Consider the following 16,373-nt stretch of genomic DNA (forward strand, 5'->3'; position numbering starts at 1 on the left):
GGAGGGGCAGGATCACAAGTGTTACAGATCAAAGTGGGGATTGGCTTCACAGAGTTTCTTGGATCAGCCCTTTCTGAATCTTTGAGTGGGTTAGAAATCATAACCAATTAAGTGGACCTATGGAGGGTTGGCCTTGCTCCAGCTTAAACCCCTGTCCCAGCTCTGGGTCCAGGACCAGCTGAGGATCTGGAACCCATGGACCCAGAAATTGAGGATGTTCTGGGACAACACCCAGATGTGCTAAATTAGACAGAAAGCCCATCAGACCAACACCCACTGACTCAGGCCACTGTGGACGCAGGCAGCTGTTTGGCAGCGAGGGATACGAGTGACAGTGTCTTGACGGACAACCCCTTCCTCTCCGTTTTCACCTGATTCCTGGCTGTGCTTTGAACTCTCAATTCACCTTGTAGGAAATTTCTAAACACCTAACAAGGAATCATCTACTCTGATGAACATTTTTAGAAATTCTTATCTCCTCCAGATTGAGGGAAGGCAATTGACTTTACACTGTTATTTTATTTTACATATGTACATATATATGTACACATATATGTATATGTATGTGTAAATGCAGGTATATGTGTGTATACATGTACATATTTATTTATGTGGTCCTTATTTATATAAAAGAACATATTTTATATAGGCCCTGGGCATTTTATACCTAGCATTGACTCCGCATCAATGCCTGTGCTAGCCAGCCCTGGTGGTCTAGTGGTTAAGATTCAGCACTTGTCACCACCATGGCTCAGGTTTGTTTCCTGGTCAGGGAACCACACCACCCACCTGTCAGTTGTCATATTGTGGGGGCTGCGTGTTGCTGTGATGCTGAAAGTTATACTATGGGGATTTCAAATACCAGCAGGGTTACTCATGGGGGACAGGTTTCAGTGGAGCTTCCAGACTAAGACAGACTAGGAAGAAGGACCTGGCCACTCACTTCTGAAAAAAAAACTGGCCATAAAAACCCTATGAGAGTGACGTCAGCATCATGGTGGAGTGAACTTGCCCAGGACTCTCTCCCCTCAAACATACAACAACAAGCGGCATGCATACTCCAACAGAGGACATTCTAACACAACACAAAAATGTTGGAGAGGCAAGCAGCCATGCAACGGAGGGCGGAGAGGCTGGAGACCCCCTCAGAGGAGCTGGAACAGGGTAAGAGAGAACTTTTCTCCCTCCCCTAAAGATTGTGATCCGCAACCAGGGGAGACTCCGAGAGGGAAAGAATGGGAGGGGACGTTCATTTGCGGGAACATCAAGGACCCCCGAGAGCCCATGCAGCCTAGAGGGAGGACCTCTACGAGGGCAAGAGCTTTCACCAGGGGTGACCTCATCAAGCCAACACCCCAGGAGAGCAGATAGTAAGAGCAGACCAAGAAAGCCCAGAGAGCACGCAGGAGAAAGGTCCCATTTGCACACCTGCCCTGTGCCCACTCCACTGCCTGGGATCTTGGCTGAAGGCAGAGGGCTCAGAATACGTGGCTCATGACCCCCACCAAGTGGCGATAGGTGGTAACTTCAACCAAATAATACGAGGAGGTGTAAAATCCAACCCACTTCCTCTAGCAGTATCAGACATTATATCAAATATCCAGACCAGAGAGAAAACCAGTACCCAGAATTCAGTCCTGAGGACACAGTAATATGTAATCTAAATGGCAATGAATTCAAAATAGCTATCATCAAAAAACTCAATGAGGTAAAAGAGAATGTAGAGAAACAGTTCAACGAGTTCAGGGGCTACTTCACAAAAGAGATTGAAACTATAAAGAAGAATCAATCAGAAATATTAGATATGAGGGGCCGGCTCCGTGGCCAAGTGGTTAAGTTTGCGTGCTCCGCTGCGGGGGCCCAGGGTTCTGATCCTGGGCGGGGACATGGCACCACTCGTCAGGCCATGTTGAGGTGGCGTCCCACGTCCCACAACTAGAAGGACCTGCAACTAAGATATACAACTGTGTACAGGGGGGCGTTTGGGGAGATAAAGCAGAAAAGAAAAAAAAAAAAAGATTGGCAACAGTTGTTAGCCCAGGTGCCAATCTTTAAAAAAAAAAAAAAGAAATATTAGATATGAAAGACACAATGGAAGAAATAAAACAAAACACAGACTCCCTGAATGCTCGAGTGTACGTCATAGAAGAGCATATCAGCATAATCGAAGATAGACATGTTGAAATGCTCCAGACAGAGGAGGAGAGAGAACTAAGACTAAAAAGAAATGAAAAAAGTCTACAAGAAATACCTGACTCAATGAGGAAGTATAAGAATTATAGGCAACATAAGAATTATAGGTGTTCGAGAAGGAGAAGAGAAGGAGAATGGAGCAGAAAGTGTTTTCAAAGAAATAATAGCAGAGAACTTCCCAAACTTAGGGAAAGAAAAGGAAATCTGTGTGGAAGAGCCTTCCAGATCTCCTAGATATGTCAACATAAAAAGACCTACTGCAAGGCATATAGTAGTAAAACTGGCAAAAATGAATGACAAAGAAAGAATACTAAGGGCAGCAAGGCAGAAGAAAATAACCTACAAAGGAACCCCTATCAGGCTTTCAGCAGATTTCTCTGCAGAAACCTTACAAGCTGGGAGAGAATGGAATGACATATTAAAATCTTTAAAGACAAAAATTTTCAGCCAAGAACACTCTATCCAGCAAAACTATCCTTCAGATATGAGGGAGAAATAAAAACTTTCCCAGACAAACAAAAGCTAAGGGAATTCATAGCCACAAGACACCCCTCCTACAAGAAATCCTCAAGAAGGCCCTCATACTTAAGGAAAAAAAGGGAGAAAGGGGTCACAAATCATGGAGTAAGGAGATAAATAGGTAGACAGCATCAGAATAGGATAGCAAATACTGAAATATAGCATTAAGATAAAAGGAAGGAAAACACCAAAACCAAAAATAATCCTGTTATTGTAACCACACACTCACAACACAAGATGGAATAAGATGTAAGAAAAACAACTTCGGAGGGGAGGAGGAAAGGGACTGAATCAGTTTAGACTAAGGAAATAAGATGCCATCAGAAAATGGACTATCTTATACATGAGGTTCTGAATACAGACCTCATGGTGACCACTAAAAAGAAAAGCAGAACAGAGACACAAATAATAAATAAGGAGAAAACAAAGAAACACATCATAAAAAGCTACATAATTCAAAGGGTAGACCAAAACACACAGGATGAGAAGCACAGGAAATGCAGGAGAACCAGAAAACAAGTGATAAAATGACAGCATTAAGCCCTCATACATCAATAATCACCCTAAACGTAAATGGATTGAATTCTCCAATAAAAAGACACAGAGTGATGAGATAGCTTAAAGAACAAGACCCAACAATACGCTGCCTCCACGAAACACAGCTCTAGTGACAAACACAGGCTCAGAGTGAAGGAATGGAAGCTGATACTACAAGTTAATGACAAACAAAAGAAAGCAGGTGTGGCAATACTTACATCAGACAAAGTAGACTTCAAGATAAGACAGGTAAAGAGAGACAAAGAGGGGTAGTATATAATGATCAAAAGGACACTCCATCGAGAAGAAATAACACTTTTAAATATCTATGCACCCAACACAGGAGCAGCAAAGTTCATAAAGGAACTATTAACAAACCTAAAAGGAGATATTAATAATAACACAATAATAGTAGAGGACATCAACACTCCACTCACATCAATGGATAGATCATCCAGACAGAAAATCAACAAGGAAACAGTAGAATTAAATGAAAAGCTAAAACAGTTGGACTTAATAGACATATATAGAACACTCCATCCCAAAACAGCAGAATACACATTCTTCTCAAGTGCGCATGGAACATTCTCAAGGATAGACCATATGTTGGGAAACAAGGCAAGCCTCAATAAACTTAAGAAAATTGAAATAATAACAAGCATCTTTTTTGATAACAATGCTATAAAGCTAGAAATTAACTATAAGAAAAAAGCTAAGAAAAGAACAAAGATGTCGACACTAAACAACATGCTATTGAAGAAGCAATGGATCATTGAAGAAATTAAAGGAGAAATCAAAAAAATATCTGGAGACAGATGAAAATGATAACATACCATACCAATTCATATGGGATGCAGCAAAAGCCGTATTAGAGGTAAATTCATCGCAATACAGACACACCTTAACAAACAAGAAAAATCTCAAATAAGCAATCTCAAATTATACCTAATTGAATTGGAAAAAGAAGAACAAACAAAGCCCAAAGTCAGCAAAAGGAGAGAAATAATAAAACTCAGAGCAGAAATAAATGCTATTGAAACAAAAAAGGCAGTAGAAAAGATCAATGAAACAAAGAGCTGGTTCTTTGAGAAGGTAAATAAAATTGACAAACCCCTAGCCAGACTTAGAAAGAAAAAAAGACAGGAAGCTCAGATAAACAAAATTAGAAATGAAAGAGGAGAAATGGACACCACAGAAATACAACGGATTATACGAGAACACTATGAAAAACTATATGCCAACAAAATGGATAATCTAGAGGAAATGGATAAATTCTTAGATTCTTACAACCTCCCAAAGCTGAATCAAGAAGAAACAGACAATCTGAATAGAATCACAAGGAAAGAGATTGAAAGAGTAATCAAAAGCATCCCAAAGAATAAAAGCTCAGGACCAGATGGCTTCCCTGGGGAGGTCTACCAAACTTTCAGAGAGGATTTAATACTTATCCTTCTCAAGCTATTCCAAAAAATTAGGGAAGATGGAACACGTCTTAACACATTCTACAAGGCCAACACCACTCTGATACCAAAGCCTGAGAAGGACAACACAAAAAAGAAAAACTACAGGCCAATATCACTGATGAATATAGATGCAAAAATCCTCAACAAAATTTTGGCAACCTGAATTCAGCAATACATCAAAAGGATCATATATCATGATCAAGTGGGATTTATACCAGGACATGGGGATTGGTTCAACATCCACAAATCAATCAACGTGACACGCCACATCAACAAATTGAGGAATAAAACCCACATGATCATCTCAATAGATGCAGAGAAAGCATTTGAGAAGATCCAACAGCCATTTATGATAAAAACTCTTAACAAAATGGGGATAAAAGGAAACTACCTCAACATAATAAAGGCCATATATGACAAACCCACAGTCAACATCATACTCAATGGGCGAAAACTGAATGCCATCCCCGTGAGAACAGGAACGAGACAAGGATGCCCAATATCACTGCTCTTATTCAACACAGTACTGGAGGTTTTGGCCAGAGTAATTAAGCAAGAGAAAGGAATAAAAGGAATCCAAATAGGGAGTGAAGAAGTGAAACTCTTGCTGTTTGCAGATGACATGATCTTATATTTAAAAATCCCAAAGAATCCATCAGAAAACTAATAGAAATAATTAATAACTACAGTAAAGCTGCAGGGTACAAAATCAACTTACAAAAATCTGTTGGTTTTCTATACTCTAATAATGAACTTATAGAAAGAGAACTGAAGAATACAATTCCATTTAAAATCACAACTAAAAGAATAAAGTACCCAGGAATAAATTTAACCAAGGAGGTGAAGGACTTACACAATGAAAACTATAAGACATTATTGAAAGAAATTGATAATGACATAAAGAGATGGAAAGAGATTTCATGCACACAGATTGGAAGAATAAACATAGTTAAAAAGTCCATACTACCCAAAGAAATCTACAGATTCAATGCAATCCCAATCAGAATCCCAATGACATTCTTCATGGAAATAGAACAAAGAATCCTAAAATTCCTATGGGGCAACCAAAGACCCTGAATTGCTAAGGCAATCCTGAGAAAAAAGAACAAAGCTAGAGGCATCACAATTCCTGACATCAAAAGGTACTATAAAGCCATAGTGATCAAAACGGCATGGTACTGGTACAAAAACAGGAACAAAGATCAATGGAACAGAACTGAAACCCAGAATAAAACCACACATCTTCAGACAGCTAATCTTTGACAAAGGTGCCAAGAACATACAATGGAGAAAAGATAGTCTCTTTAATAAATAGTGTTGGGAAAACTGGACAGCCACATGCAAAAGAATGAAGGTAGACCATTATCTCAGGTCATTCACAAAAACAAAGTCAAAATGGATCAAAGACTTAAAGATAAGTCCTGACACCATAAAAGTTATGGAAGATAATATAGGTAATACACTCTTGGACAGTGAACTAAAAAGGATTTTTTCAAATACCATGTCTTCTCAGACAAGGGGAAGAAAAGAAAAAATAAATAAGTGGGAGTTCATCAGACTAAAGAGCTTCTGCAAGGCAAAATAAACTAAAATCAAAACAAAGAGAAAATATTTGCAAATCATATATCTGACAAGGGGTTAATCACCATAATATATAAGGAACTCAGACAACTGAACAACAAAAAATCAAACAGCCCAATCAAAAAATGGGCAGAGGATATGAACAGACATTTTTCAAAAGGAGATATACAGATGGCCAATAAACATGTGAAAAGATGTTCAACATCACTAATCATCAGGGAAATGCAAATCAAAACTACACTAAGATACCACCTGATGCCTGTCATAATGGCTATAATCACTAAGACTAAAAATAACAAATGTTGGAGAGGGTGTGGAGAAAAGGGAACCCTCATACACTGCTGGTGGGAATGCAAACTGGTCCAGCCACTATGGAAAATAGTATGGAGATTCCTCAAAAAACTAAAAATAGAACTACCATGAGACCGAGCTATCTCACTACTGGCTATCTACCCAAACAACTTGAAATCAACAATCCAAAGCAACATATGCACCCCTATGTTCATTACAGCACTATTCGCAATAGCCAAGACATGGAAACAATTCAAGTGCCCACTGACTGATGACTGGAAAAGAAGATGTGGTGTATATATATACAATGGAATACTACTCAGCCATAAAAAGGACAAATTTATCCCATTTGCAACAACATGGATGGATCTGAAGGGTACTATGTTAAGCCAAATAAGCCAGACTGAGAAAAACAAACACCAGATGATTTCACTCATTTGTAGAATATGAACAAACACATGGACAAAGAAAACAGTTCAGTGGTTACCAGGGGAAGGGGGTCCGGGGGACACTGGGGGTGAAGGGGAGTACTTATGTGGTGACAGTCAAGAAATAATGTACAATTGAAATCTCACATTGATGTAAACTATTATGAACTCAATTAAAAAAAAAACCCTATGAATAGCAGCTGAGCATTGTCTGATATAGCACTGGAAGGCGAGAAGATGGCGCAAAAAGACCAGGCAGGGTTCTGCTCTCCTGTCCACAGAGTCACTAGAGTTAGAATCCACTCAATGGCACTAACAACAACAACAGGATCTATGCTAATAATAACCTTAGGAAGTTTACCTCCTCCAGTCCTCAAAATGCTTTGCAGCTGAGAAACCTGTGTGTCAGAGAGATCCACAGCTCCCCGAAGGCATCCGATTACCGACGTCAGCGCAGAGATGGGAAGCCCCTGTGCCTGACTCCCAAGGGCTGGCTCCTTCCCTCACTCTCCTACCTCCTGCCCTACTCTAGTTAGAGGATCCACAAAGAGACAACGTGAGCCCTCAAGGAGTTTAAATTCTCCTGCAGAGCCATCTTCTTGGGGCACTCTGGCCCGATGTATCAGACATAGGATTGCATGTCTAGAAATTTTCCTACAGAAATAATCCTACAAGAGCACACTGTGGGAGGTTCAGTACAACATAATTAGTAATGGCAAACACACATAAAATAATCTAACCACAGGTCAATACGAGATAATTTTAATAAATTATGGAACTTTAAAACAATGTCACACCAGTACTACTTAAGTATACTTTAAAAGTACATAATTTGATGTGCAAAATGCTCAATATGGATATTTTAGAAAAACAAACTTCAAAATATTATTTGCTTTGGAAAATTCCATTTTTAAGAGAAGCATGCGTTATAGCAATAGAACATGAAACATTCTAGAAAGATAAAGAATTAGCAATAATGATCTCTGGCTGATGGGGGTCATGACTGTTTTGCTATTTTTACTTCTATGCATTTCCTAATTTTTCTATAATATCACCTCTTTATGTATTACTTGTAAAATGAAAAAGGTCATTTAAAAATAGGGAAAACCGCAAATGGGATTCAGATGAAGTTGCAAACCATCACCACTCATGTCGCTGGTTAACACAAGACTTAGGAGTGACATTTGGGTCTCATCCTCTACTAGGATGAGTAGATACAAATTCTTTTTTCTTTTCTTTTTAGAAATCTTACACCTATATCATAGTTTTTATGCTTTATTCTTATCCCTGTCATACTTCTTTCCTCCCAACTTAAAAAAATAAAAGTGAAGTAGTCAACATATATTGCAGTAGTCTGAGGGCTGTATATTATTAATTCATTTACACTTCACAATAACACTCTGACGAGGTACTATCATTATTTCTGTTTTATAGATAAGGAGTGCGGCCATACATTTCCAGGATTACACAGTGGCAGAGCTAACATCAAATCCAGACAATTTGGTTCCAGAGCCTGAAATTTTAACCACTGACTGCATTTTTCAACCTCCATTAGGAAGAATAGATGTCACCTCATTGTATAGAAGGGAAAATCAAAACAGGGAGAAACAGGTTATGGGTTTCTGTGTTAATCAACCATAGGTCTAGGGCTGGGGGGCAGTCTCTGAGCAGCCCACATGCCATTAGCATCCCCTCCCAAAGGTCCTTTCAGGAAAAAAATGTATTTACTTGATTTTTAGGAAGTGAATCTATTTTCCGAGTGAGCCAGCCCTGCAAGGGGAGCAAGAAGGCAGGGAGATAGAAGTGTCCACTCCCCTCTCTTCTCCAAGATAAACAATGTCCCCAACCACCCAGAGTCAGCCTTAGGACGCTGTCTCCACCCGCCCTTTCCTCCCCACGGCCGCTGACACCGCCCACCCAGGCCCTCATCACTACCATCTACACAAATGCAGTCTCTTCCTACAGTGCAGCCTCCTGTCCCACAGTCCTCCCGCCTCCTGTGATTCTTTCACTCCACAAATATGCACTGAGTGCCGACCACAAGGACTGTCAATCCCCTCACACCTTCCTCTGCACACAGCATGCTCTGAGTGCAGAGCTGCTCCTTGCAGGCTGCAAGGACACCCAGGCAGGTCTTGTTTGTTCAGCACAGGGTTGTGTGTGTGTGTGTACATGTGTGTGCATATTTAAATTAGCCAACTTTGAAAAACCGCACTAACAAAATGAATTTCTAGCATTTTTTTTAAAAAAATAAAAATAAAAAGATCTGATAAGGCACTGAACACTTTCATTGCAAAGACCTGCTGTGTGCTTCCATCTGGACCCACTGACTCAACGCCATCACACACCTGTCCCCTATAGGGCTGCAACCGATATCCAAACCACCAGCAGAGCCTGAAAATCAGGACCCTCCACTGACCCTCAATCCTCAACTTTCTTCCCTCTTCCCCAACTTGGATGGCAACAGATCTGCAGCTCACTGTTTCTGGAAAACCCACAGACATGCCCCCTTGCCCTCGCCTCCTTGTACTCTCTGCCTTGTATGTCATACTTGACAACACAGCTCAACACCATGTCTTCTGAGAACTCTCTGGGTGCTCCAGGCCTAAGGAGGCAAGATCAGTGCTCTTTACCAGGCTGCACATGAGAAGCGCTTAGGAAGCTGAACAAGCGCCCAAGTCCCTCCACGGACCAATCAAACCTGAATATCTCAGAACTGGTTTATGTTAACGGATTGCAATATTCCTTTAGCGCAGAGGCCCCTTTTTAATATCAAAATGGCATATAGTTTCAGTTGCAATCTATGTATCATTTGATGAAAGCAACTGACATATTATAAAAATCTACATTTTAATATATATGTTGATAAATTTGTGACTCTGTTTTTATTTCAAAGAACATTTTCATATTTTGAGAAGTGCACACAAAAATCTTTCATACCATAAATGATGCCTGAGGTACATATGGATTCAAGGACCCACTTCAGAAGCATGTCTGTTGGTGAGCACAGACCCCAGACGCACGACCCCAGCTTGAGAAAGCTGTTCAACACCATGCCTGCGACACTGCACACATATGTTCCACCCGCACCATTCTTGATCTCTTTATGTAGCAATCTAAGTACCTCACTTCTTCCACTATTATTTAACATCTCTGGAAAGCAGCAGATGCTATATTAAGGCTGTTCGTATTCTCAATATTTAGCAGCCTGCTGTTCATATTTGTAGGTCATTTTGCTCATCAAAAATATTGACGATGATGATGTTGACAAAGGTGAAAATTATATACAGTTCCTGCCTATGAGGAACACAGTGGACTTACAAAATCTTGAGACAGGAATGAAATGGAAGAAATCTGCGTAGATGCAGTGATGAAGCGTCCTGCTCAGCAGGAGGCCTTGAGCAGTCCTCAGCATGGGCAGAATTTGGAGATATGAGAGAAAGAGATGAAGGGAGGGAAAAGTCCTAGATGGGGAGAAGTATGGGTTGGGGGGCGGGAATACTGTAATGCACACCACAGGAGAAGATGCAAAACAGAACTCGCAGTCTGGGCTGAGTATGTGCCAGAGAGTCCACCAGAGGCTGTGGTTTTCTAAATATACTTTATCTCATTTGGCCCTTGCCACCTAAGCGATAAGAACTACTACTCTCATTTTACTGGTAGGGGGAACCGTGTGCAGATGGATTCTAAGTAAATGAGTATCTCACAAATACTTGGGGAGTGCCTAAATTATTTTTTTCAAGGTCACCAAGAAAGGGGTGGGACCCGAGGGGTTTTTGCGTCTGTTTTGTTCAGAGGAGAAGCCCAGCTGCTGCAAGAAATAAGGCTCAGGTGGGGAAGTGTGCCAAGGAGTTAACTAATCCCATAGCCAGAGGGGATCCCTGAGGATGTATGAGCACAAGCGCAGGAATACTAACAGAAGCAGCATCTGAGAAACAGGACAGAGAGACAAGGCTGGAGGCAGGGAGATCCATCAACAGGAACAGTTCACTTCCACAGACACAAGGTCTGAGTCAGAGGTAAGGTGGAGGCAGAGAGAGGATGCACAGGTACAGAGACGTTGTAAAGAAGCCACAGAACTGAGGACTGACGGGGCTGGGAGAGTGAGAGCAAGGACTCCACAACGTCAATAGGGTTCAGCCTCTGACACCAGCACCAAGCTCAAAACAGGCCAACAGAGGACAAGTTCTGGGAGACAATGACCAGCTGGCCTTCGATAGGCTGAGTTTGAGATGACAGTGATACTTCCAAGCGGAGGTAAGTACAGGCAGACGGAAATGAGTGACTGGGCAGACTAAAGACAGCTACTCTCAGGATACTCTGGAGTTCTGGCCCTCAGAACCAAGTACTTCTGTTGTCCCAGCCCCTGAAAAGCCCTAGATATGGTTTTATTATATGGAATCTGTGAGGGGATGGATCTGCAGACTAGAAGAGGGTTCTAAGAGGAGTTACAAAGGCACAGTGAACTCAATTCTGGCCTGAGTGTGGCTACCTTCTAGTCTCGGGTTGGCAAGTAGAACCCACTCCCAGTTTCTTTTCAGTTCTGCATGACTGGCCATCACATCTGGAGAACGGGGTTGACCCAGCTCTGAGGCCACATCTGGGTTCAGCAGAAAAGAACATTTCTCAAGTCATCCTGTGTCGAGGATGCAATATCTAGACCTGTGTAATTTCAGGTGAGTCTCTTCTCTCTGGACCTCCGTTTCCACATGGGTGAAACAGGGGGCTGGCGTAGGGTCCTTAAGACTCTTCCAGTTCTAATATTCTAAATCACACAAAAACATAAATCTAAACTACCACTACTAGATTAAATTGAATTGTAGTTAGTATTAGCATGGCCACCAGCAAGAAAAGAAAAAATAACAAGTGTTGGTGAGAATGTGGAGAAACTGGAACCTTGGCACTGCTAGTGGGAATGTAAAATGGTGCAGCCACAAATGAACACATGGTTCCTCAAAACCTGAAAAATAGAATTACCGTATGATCCAACAATTCCTCTTCTGGAATAATAATTGAAAGCAAGGACTTGGAAAGATCTCTGTATACCCATGTTCATAGCAGATTATTCACAACAGCCAAAAGGTGGAAGCAACCCAAGTATCCACCAATGAATGAACAGATAAACAAAATGCGATAAATACACGTTATGGAATATTACCTAGCCTGGAAAAGGAAGCAAATTCTGACACATGCTGCAACATGAATAATCCTGAAGACATTATGCTGAGTGAAATAAGCCAGTCACAAAATGACAAATACTGAATTATTTTCACTTACATGAGTTACTTAGAGAAGTCAAGTTCATAGGGACAAAGAAGAATAGGGGTGCTGGGGGCTGGAAGAGGGGAGATGGGGGAGTTATGCTCTAATGGGGACAGAGTTTCAGTTTTGCAAGATGAAAATCTGGAGATTAGTTGCACAACAATATGAATGTACTTAACACAACTGAACTGTATACTTAGAAATGGTTAAGATAGTAAATTATATACTACGTATATTTTATCACAATTTAAAAATTGTAGTTAGGATTAAGTTTTCATCCTAATAATTTCATCAGTTCCTACTTCTAAGTAAGGCTTATTGTCAGGGCACACTCATCTATCCCTCACTGGACCCCTCAGCCTCTGCCTTCACGTCCCCTGCCATGAGAAGCTTCATTGGGGGATGAGATGGAGAATGCAGAAGCTGACAAGGGTGGAGGCCAACGGGAAAGAGGCATAAAGAAAGAGGGATGTTTGAGGCTGCATCCATCCAGGCGGGGGAGTCCTGCCAGGGAACAGGGTTGGAGGGAGGGCAGAGCGTCGGGTTAGTGGAGAATGACGAGGCAGGCTTCTCTGCTGCCACCCCTCGAATCCTCCTTCATCCGAGGATCACTCACAGTACTTTGGGGTTGGGCTTGTGTTTTCGAGTGTGTGACCGTGTGCCAAAAAGGGAGCAGAGGCCACCCAGGTGGAAGGACTCCCCAGCTCCTCTGAATATGAGCACTGTCTCCAGGTAACAAGGTCACAGCACCCTGGCTTCCTCTATTGGGAAAGGACCACTATTGTTCCCAGGGATCCCAGTCGTCTTTGCTCCATCCTGAAAAGTCATCAGCACTGCCAAGCAGGTGGTTCCTCTCTGGAAGACCTGTGCAGGTGCTCTGCAGTTGGACCTACTTGAGACTAAGGAGCACACGGACAGGTAAAAAGGGCAGGGTTTCTGTGTGAGTCTGAGGAAGCCACTGGGAGCTGGACCCAGCACTGGCCCCTCCTGGGCACGCCCTGGGCACGTACCCCCAGCTGGCAAGGGTGCAAACAGGAAGCAGGGCAGGTCCTGGGGCTCTTCAGGGAATGAGTCACTGAGTGTGCACCTCCCACTCCTTCTGCTCCCTCCAGGTTAAAAAGTTGGAACCGTTTATAAAGCAAAAAAATATGTAAAAATATTTCTGGCATTTCAAAGGTCATGCATCAGAGAGCTCCAAATGATTTTAGCTTAAAATCATTACGTATTTTCTATCTAAATTTCAGGGCAATGCTTGCTAGTTCCTACATCAGCTGGGGCACTGCCAGCTGAGTTTTTATTCTGAGAGCCCTTCAATGTGCAGCAGAATGCTAGAAATCTGCTCCCTGAAAGTCAGAGGCTCTACGACAGCGTGGACTGCACGTCTCAGTGAGGTCAGATCCCAGGGCCAGGGTCCAGGCAGCTGAATTCAAAACTAACTTCACAGTCAAGAGCTGGTGCCCAGCATGTCTGGAAGAGCTCATGGCAGGCAGCACGTGCAGACTGAAAAGGGAAAATCCATCCCTTTCTCTTCTGTCCTGGACCAGAGTCCAAAGGGCACTGTGCTTTATGTTTCTTCTGTCCTTCAAACATTTTCTTATTGTCCAAGACCAGTGGACATTGCAGTCTATGGTTATGCTGAAGTCAGCTCGCCCATAACATGCCTGCATGATTTATGCCCATTTAGCAGGCTGGCTGCCCTGGCAGGAAACAGGGTAAACAGCATCTGCTTAAACGGAATTACAAAGAGAAACCAGGCACACCCTACTCCTCTTGGTTACTGATCCACCCGTGAAGCAAGCTCTGTTTATGCTGCAGGCAGGAGGGAGTCGCCATTCTCTCCCTTGAGATTCTTTCTTCCGCAGCAGGAACTTTGCTTCCTCCTAGAAGAGTTGGAAAGTTATAAACAAGCTGCCCTGGTCCTCGGGGTCATCCTCCAGCCAGCAGCGGGACAAGGCACTTGCCTCTTCCCTGCGGAGGGGGCAGCCTGGGGGTTGAGAGGCGCTCCGGTGAGAGTCTGTGCACCTCTTGCAGGAGAGTCCCCAGACTGTGGCCTAAACGTGCTGGCTCCTGGGCCTCGCCCCAGACCTCCCCAATCTGACTCTGCATTTCATCATGCTCCCAGGAGATTCTTTGGGGCAATAATATCTGAGAATCACTGGTTTGAAGGAAGCATCAAAGAATGGGGGAGAGAAATAGGATTTTAGTAATGATACCATCAAACACTATTTTTCACACTTATTTAACTTCTGTGAGCAAGAGCCATGTGTGTCTGAGAAGACAGTCATGCACTGAACAAGTATTTGGTTGGCCTCTATTGCATCCCAGGACCATCCTGAGATTGATGGTAAGTGTCATAAGCTGCCCTCCACAAGCTCGTGGTCTCCAAGGGTAGACTGATATTAAATGAACAACAGCTAAATAAATACTTACAGGAAGAACGCTGGTAGAACATTGAGTGCAATGATGGACAAGAAGTGCTATAAGAGGATTATAAAGGACTCCAGGTTTAGGTCGAGCTCCTGTAGTTTCAGGAAAGATTTGTCAGGGGTGATGTGAAAAATCATTTGGAAGTGGCAAGCACAAGAAGGGGCACAAGGCTGTTTCCAGCAAGGATGGTCATTCTGATGGCACCGAGGTGGGGAATGGCTTGAGATATCAGAAAAATTACAGGAAGTCTGGAGTGTGCTGGGGCCGAGGGCAGGTGGCTTGAAGTGAGGCAGGAGGGTAAGGGTAGACCGGAATATGGAGGGTCTTGGATGCCCCAGTGAGGACTTTGGGAATTTCCTCTTAATAGTGATGAACAAAACAGTGTCAGCTCTCAAGGAGCATGCACACACATGTGCACACTCAAACTTGTGTGCCCACACACACACACACACAGTGTATACACTATTAACTCTGGAAGGCAAGTTCCCAAACAAGTGCAATTCAAGGCAGCTGACCATCAAATCCAAAGGAGAAATCCCCGTCTCAGGCAGCAACAGGAGAGGGGCGGGGGGGGGGGGCGGGAGGGGCCGGGGGCGGGGCGGGGGGGGGGGTGTGAGAGAGATTTGGAGGCAGAAAGATCCACGTGAGCAGGACAGCAGGAAAACTAGAGCATGTTCTAAGAAGAGTGTGTGCTCCAACTGGGTGAAGATTCAGTGGGTTTGGTATCAGAAGCGAATGAGAAAGGAGCCTGGATGAGATGAGGAGGAGAGTGCTAACTCTCATGATGGAAAGGCCTAGAGGGTGAGATGTTCAGACAGTTGTGAACAGAGCCTGTTAGCATGGGAAGAGATATACTCAGAGGCAGCTGTAACTGCCTACCCTACATCCCACCCTAAAGGGGAGGCCATCCCCAATGGCTTCAAGTGGGGTCTTGGGGTCAACATTTTATTTCCATTTTGGTCAGAGGTCTCTGGGGACCAAGGTGGCAGAGATGATTATAAGGGCTGGAAACGGAGCTGATGTGTGGGGATGGGCGGGATATGGAAGTATGCTTTCCCAAGACTGAAGGGTCCCTGTAGCCCCCTACCTACTCAGCTAGGACTCTGGGTCAGTACACTGTTAAGACAAGAAGGAACCAAGTCAACTGCCTCCAAAATGCACCTGCCCTGCATTCCAGCAGAAAAAGAGTAATTTCTTTGCTCTGATAGAGCTGATCTCAGAGCTGCCCAGCACATGTACACAGATGGCTACAAAGTGCTAGTGCATACCCAAGGCTCTTCCAACTGAGGGCACTCAGCACTCATGAGTGGGCTTAATTTGGGCCTGAAAACTCTCCGGGCTCTCAGCCCACAAGGCCCAAACAAGTAGCAGATTTTGTGACCTTCTGTTTCTACGAGGGAGGAAGGGGTGAGTGGGAACCGAATTAGATTGAATTAAGCATGTAAGGTGACTGGCACAAGACCTGGCAAGGAGGAGGTGCCCAAAAGTGGTCGCCTGTCTTCATAAACTCTTCTATGCCCCAAAGTGGGTATTTTACTGATGAAGGAATCTAAAATAAATTTAGTACCATGCTAAGTTCATTGATAGCAAAAATGTGCACAAAGACAGCATGGAAACAGTAAAGTTAAAATGTGCTTGAGTGTACCTGTTTATTTTTTTAAAAAACAGATTT

General features: G+C 43.0%; 1 protein-coding gene across 2 annotated transcripts in view; it reads right to left on the reverse strand.

Moving 5' to 3' along the window:
- Nucleotides 1–16,373, reverse strand: part of COBL (cordon-bleu WH2 repeat protein) — a 277,905-nt gene that overhangs the window by 177,632 nt on the left and 83,900 nt on the right. The gene's annotated exons all lie outside the window — the stretch shown is intronic.

The sequence above is a fragment of the Equus quagga genome, chromosome 8, assembly GCF_021613505.1.
Source record: "Equus quagga isolate Etosha38 chromosome 8, UCLA_HA_Equagga_1.0, whole genome shotgun sequence".
Lineage (NCBI taxonomy): Eukaryota > Metazoa > Chordata > Mammalia > Perissodactyla > Equidae > Equus > Equus quagga.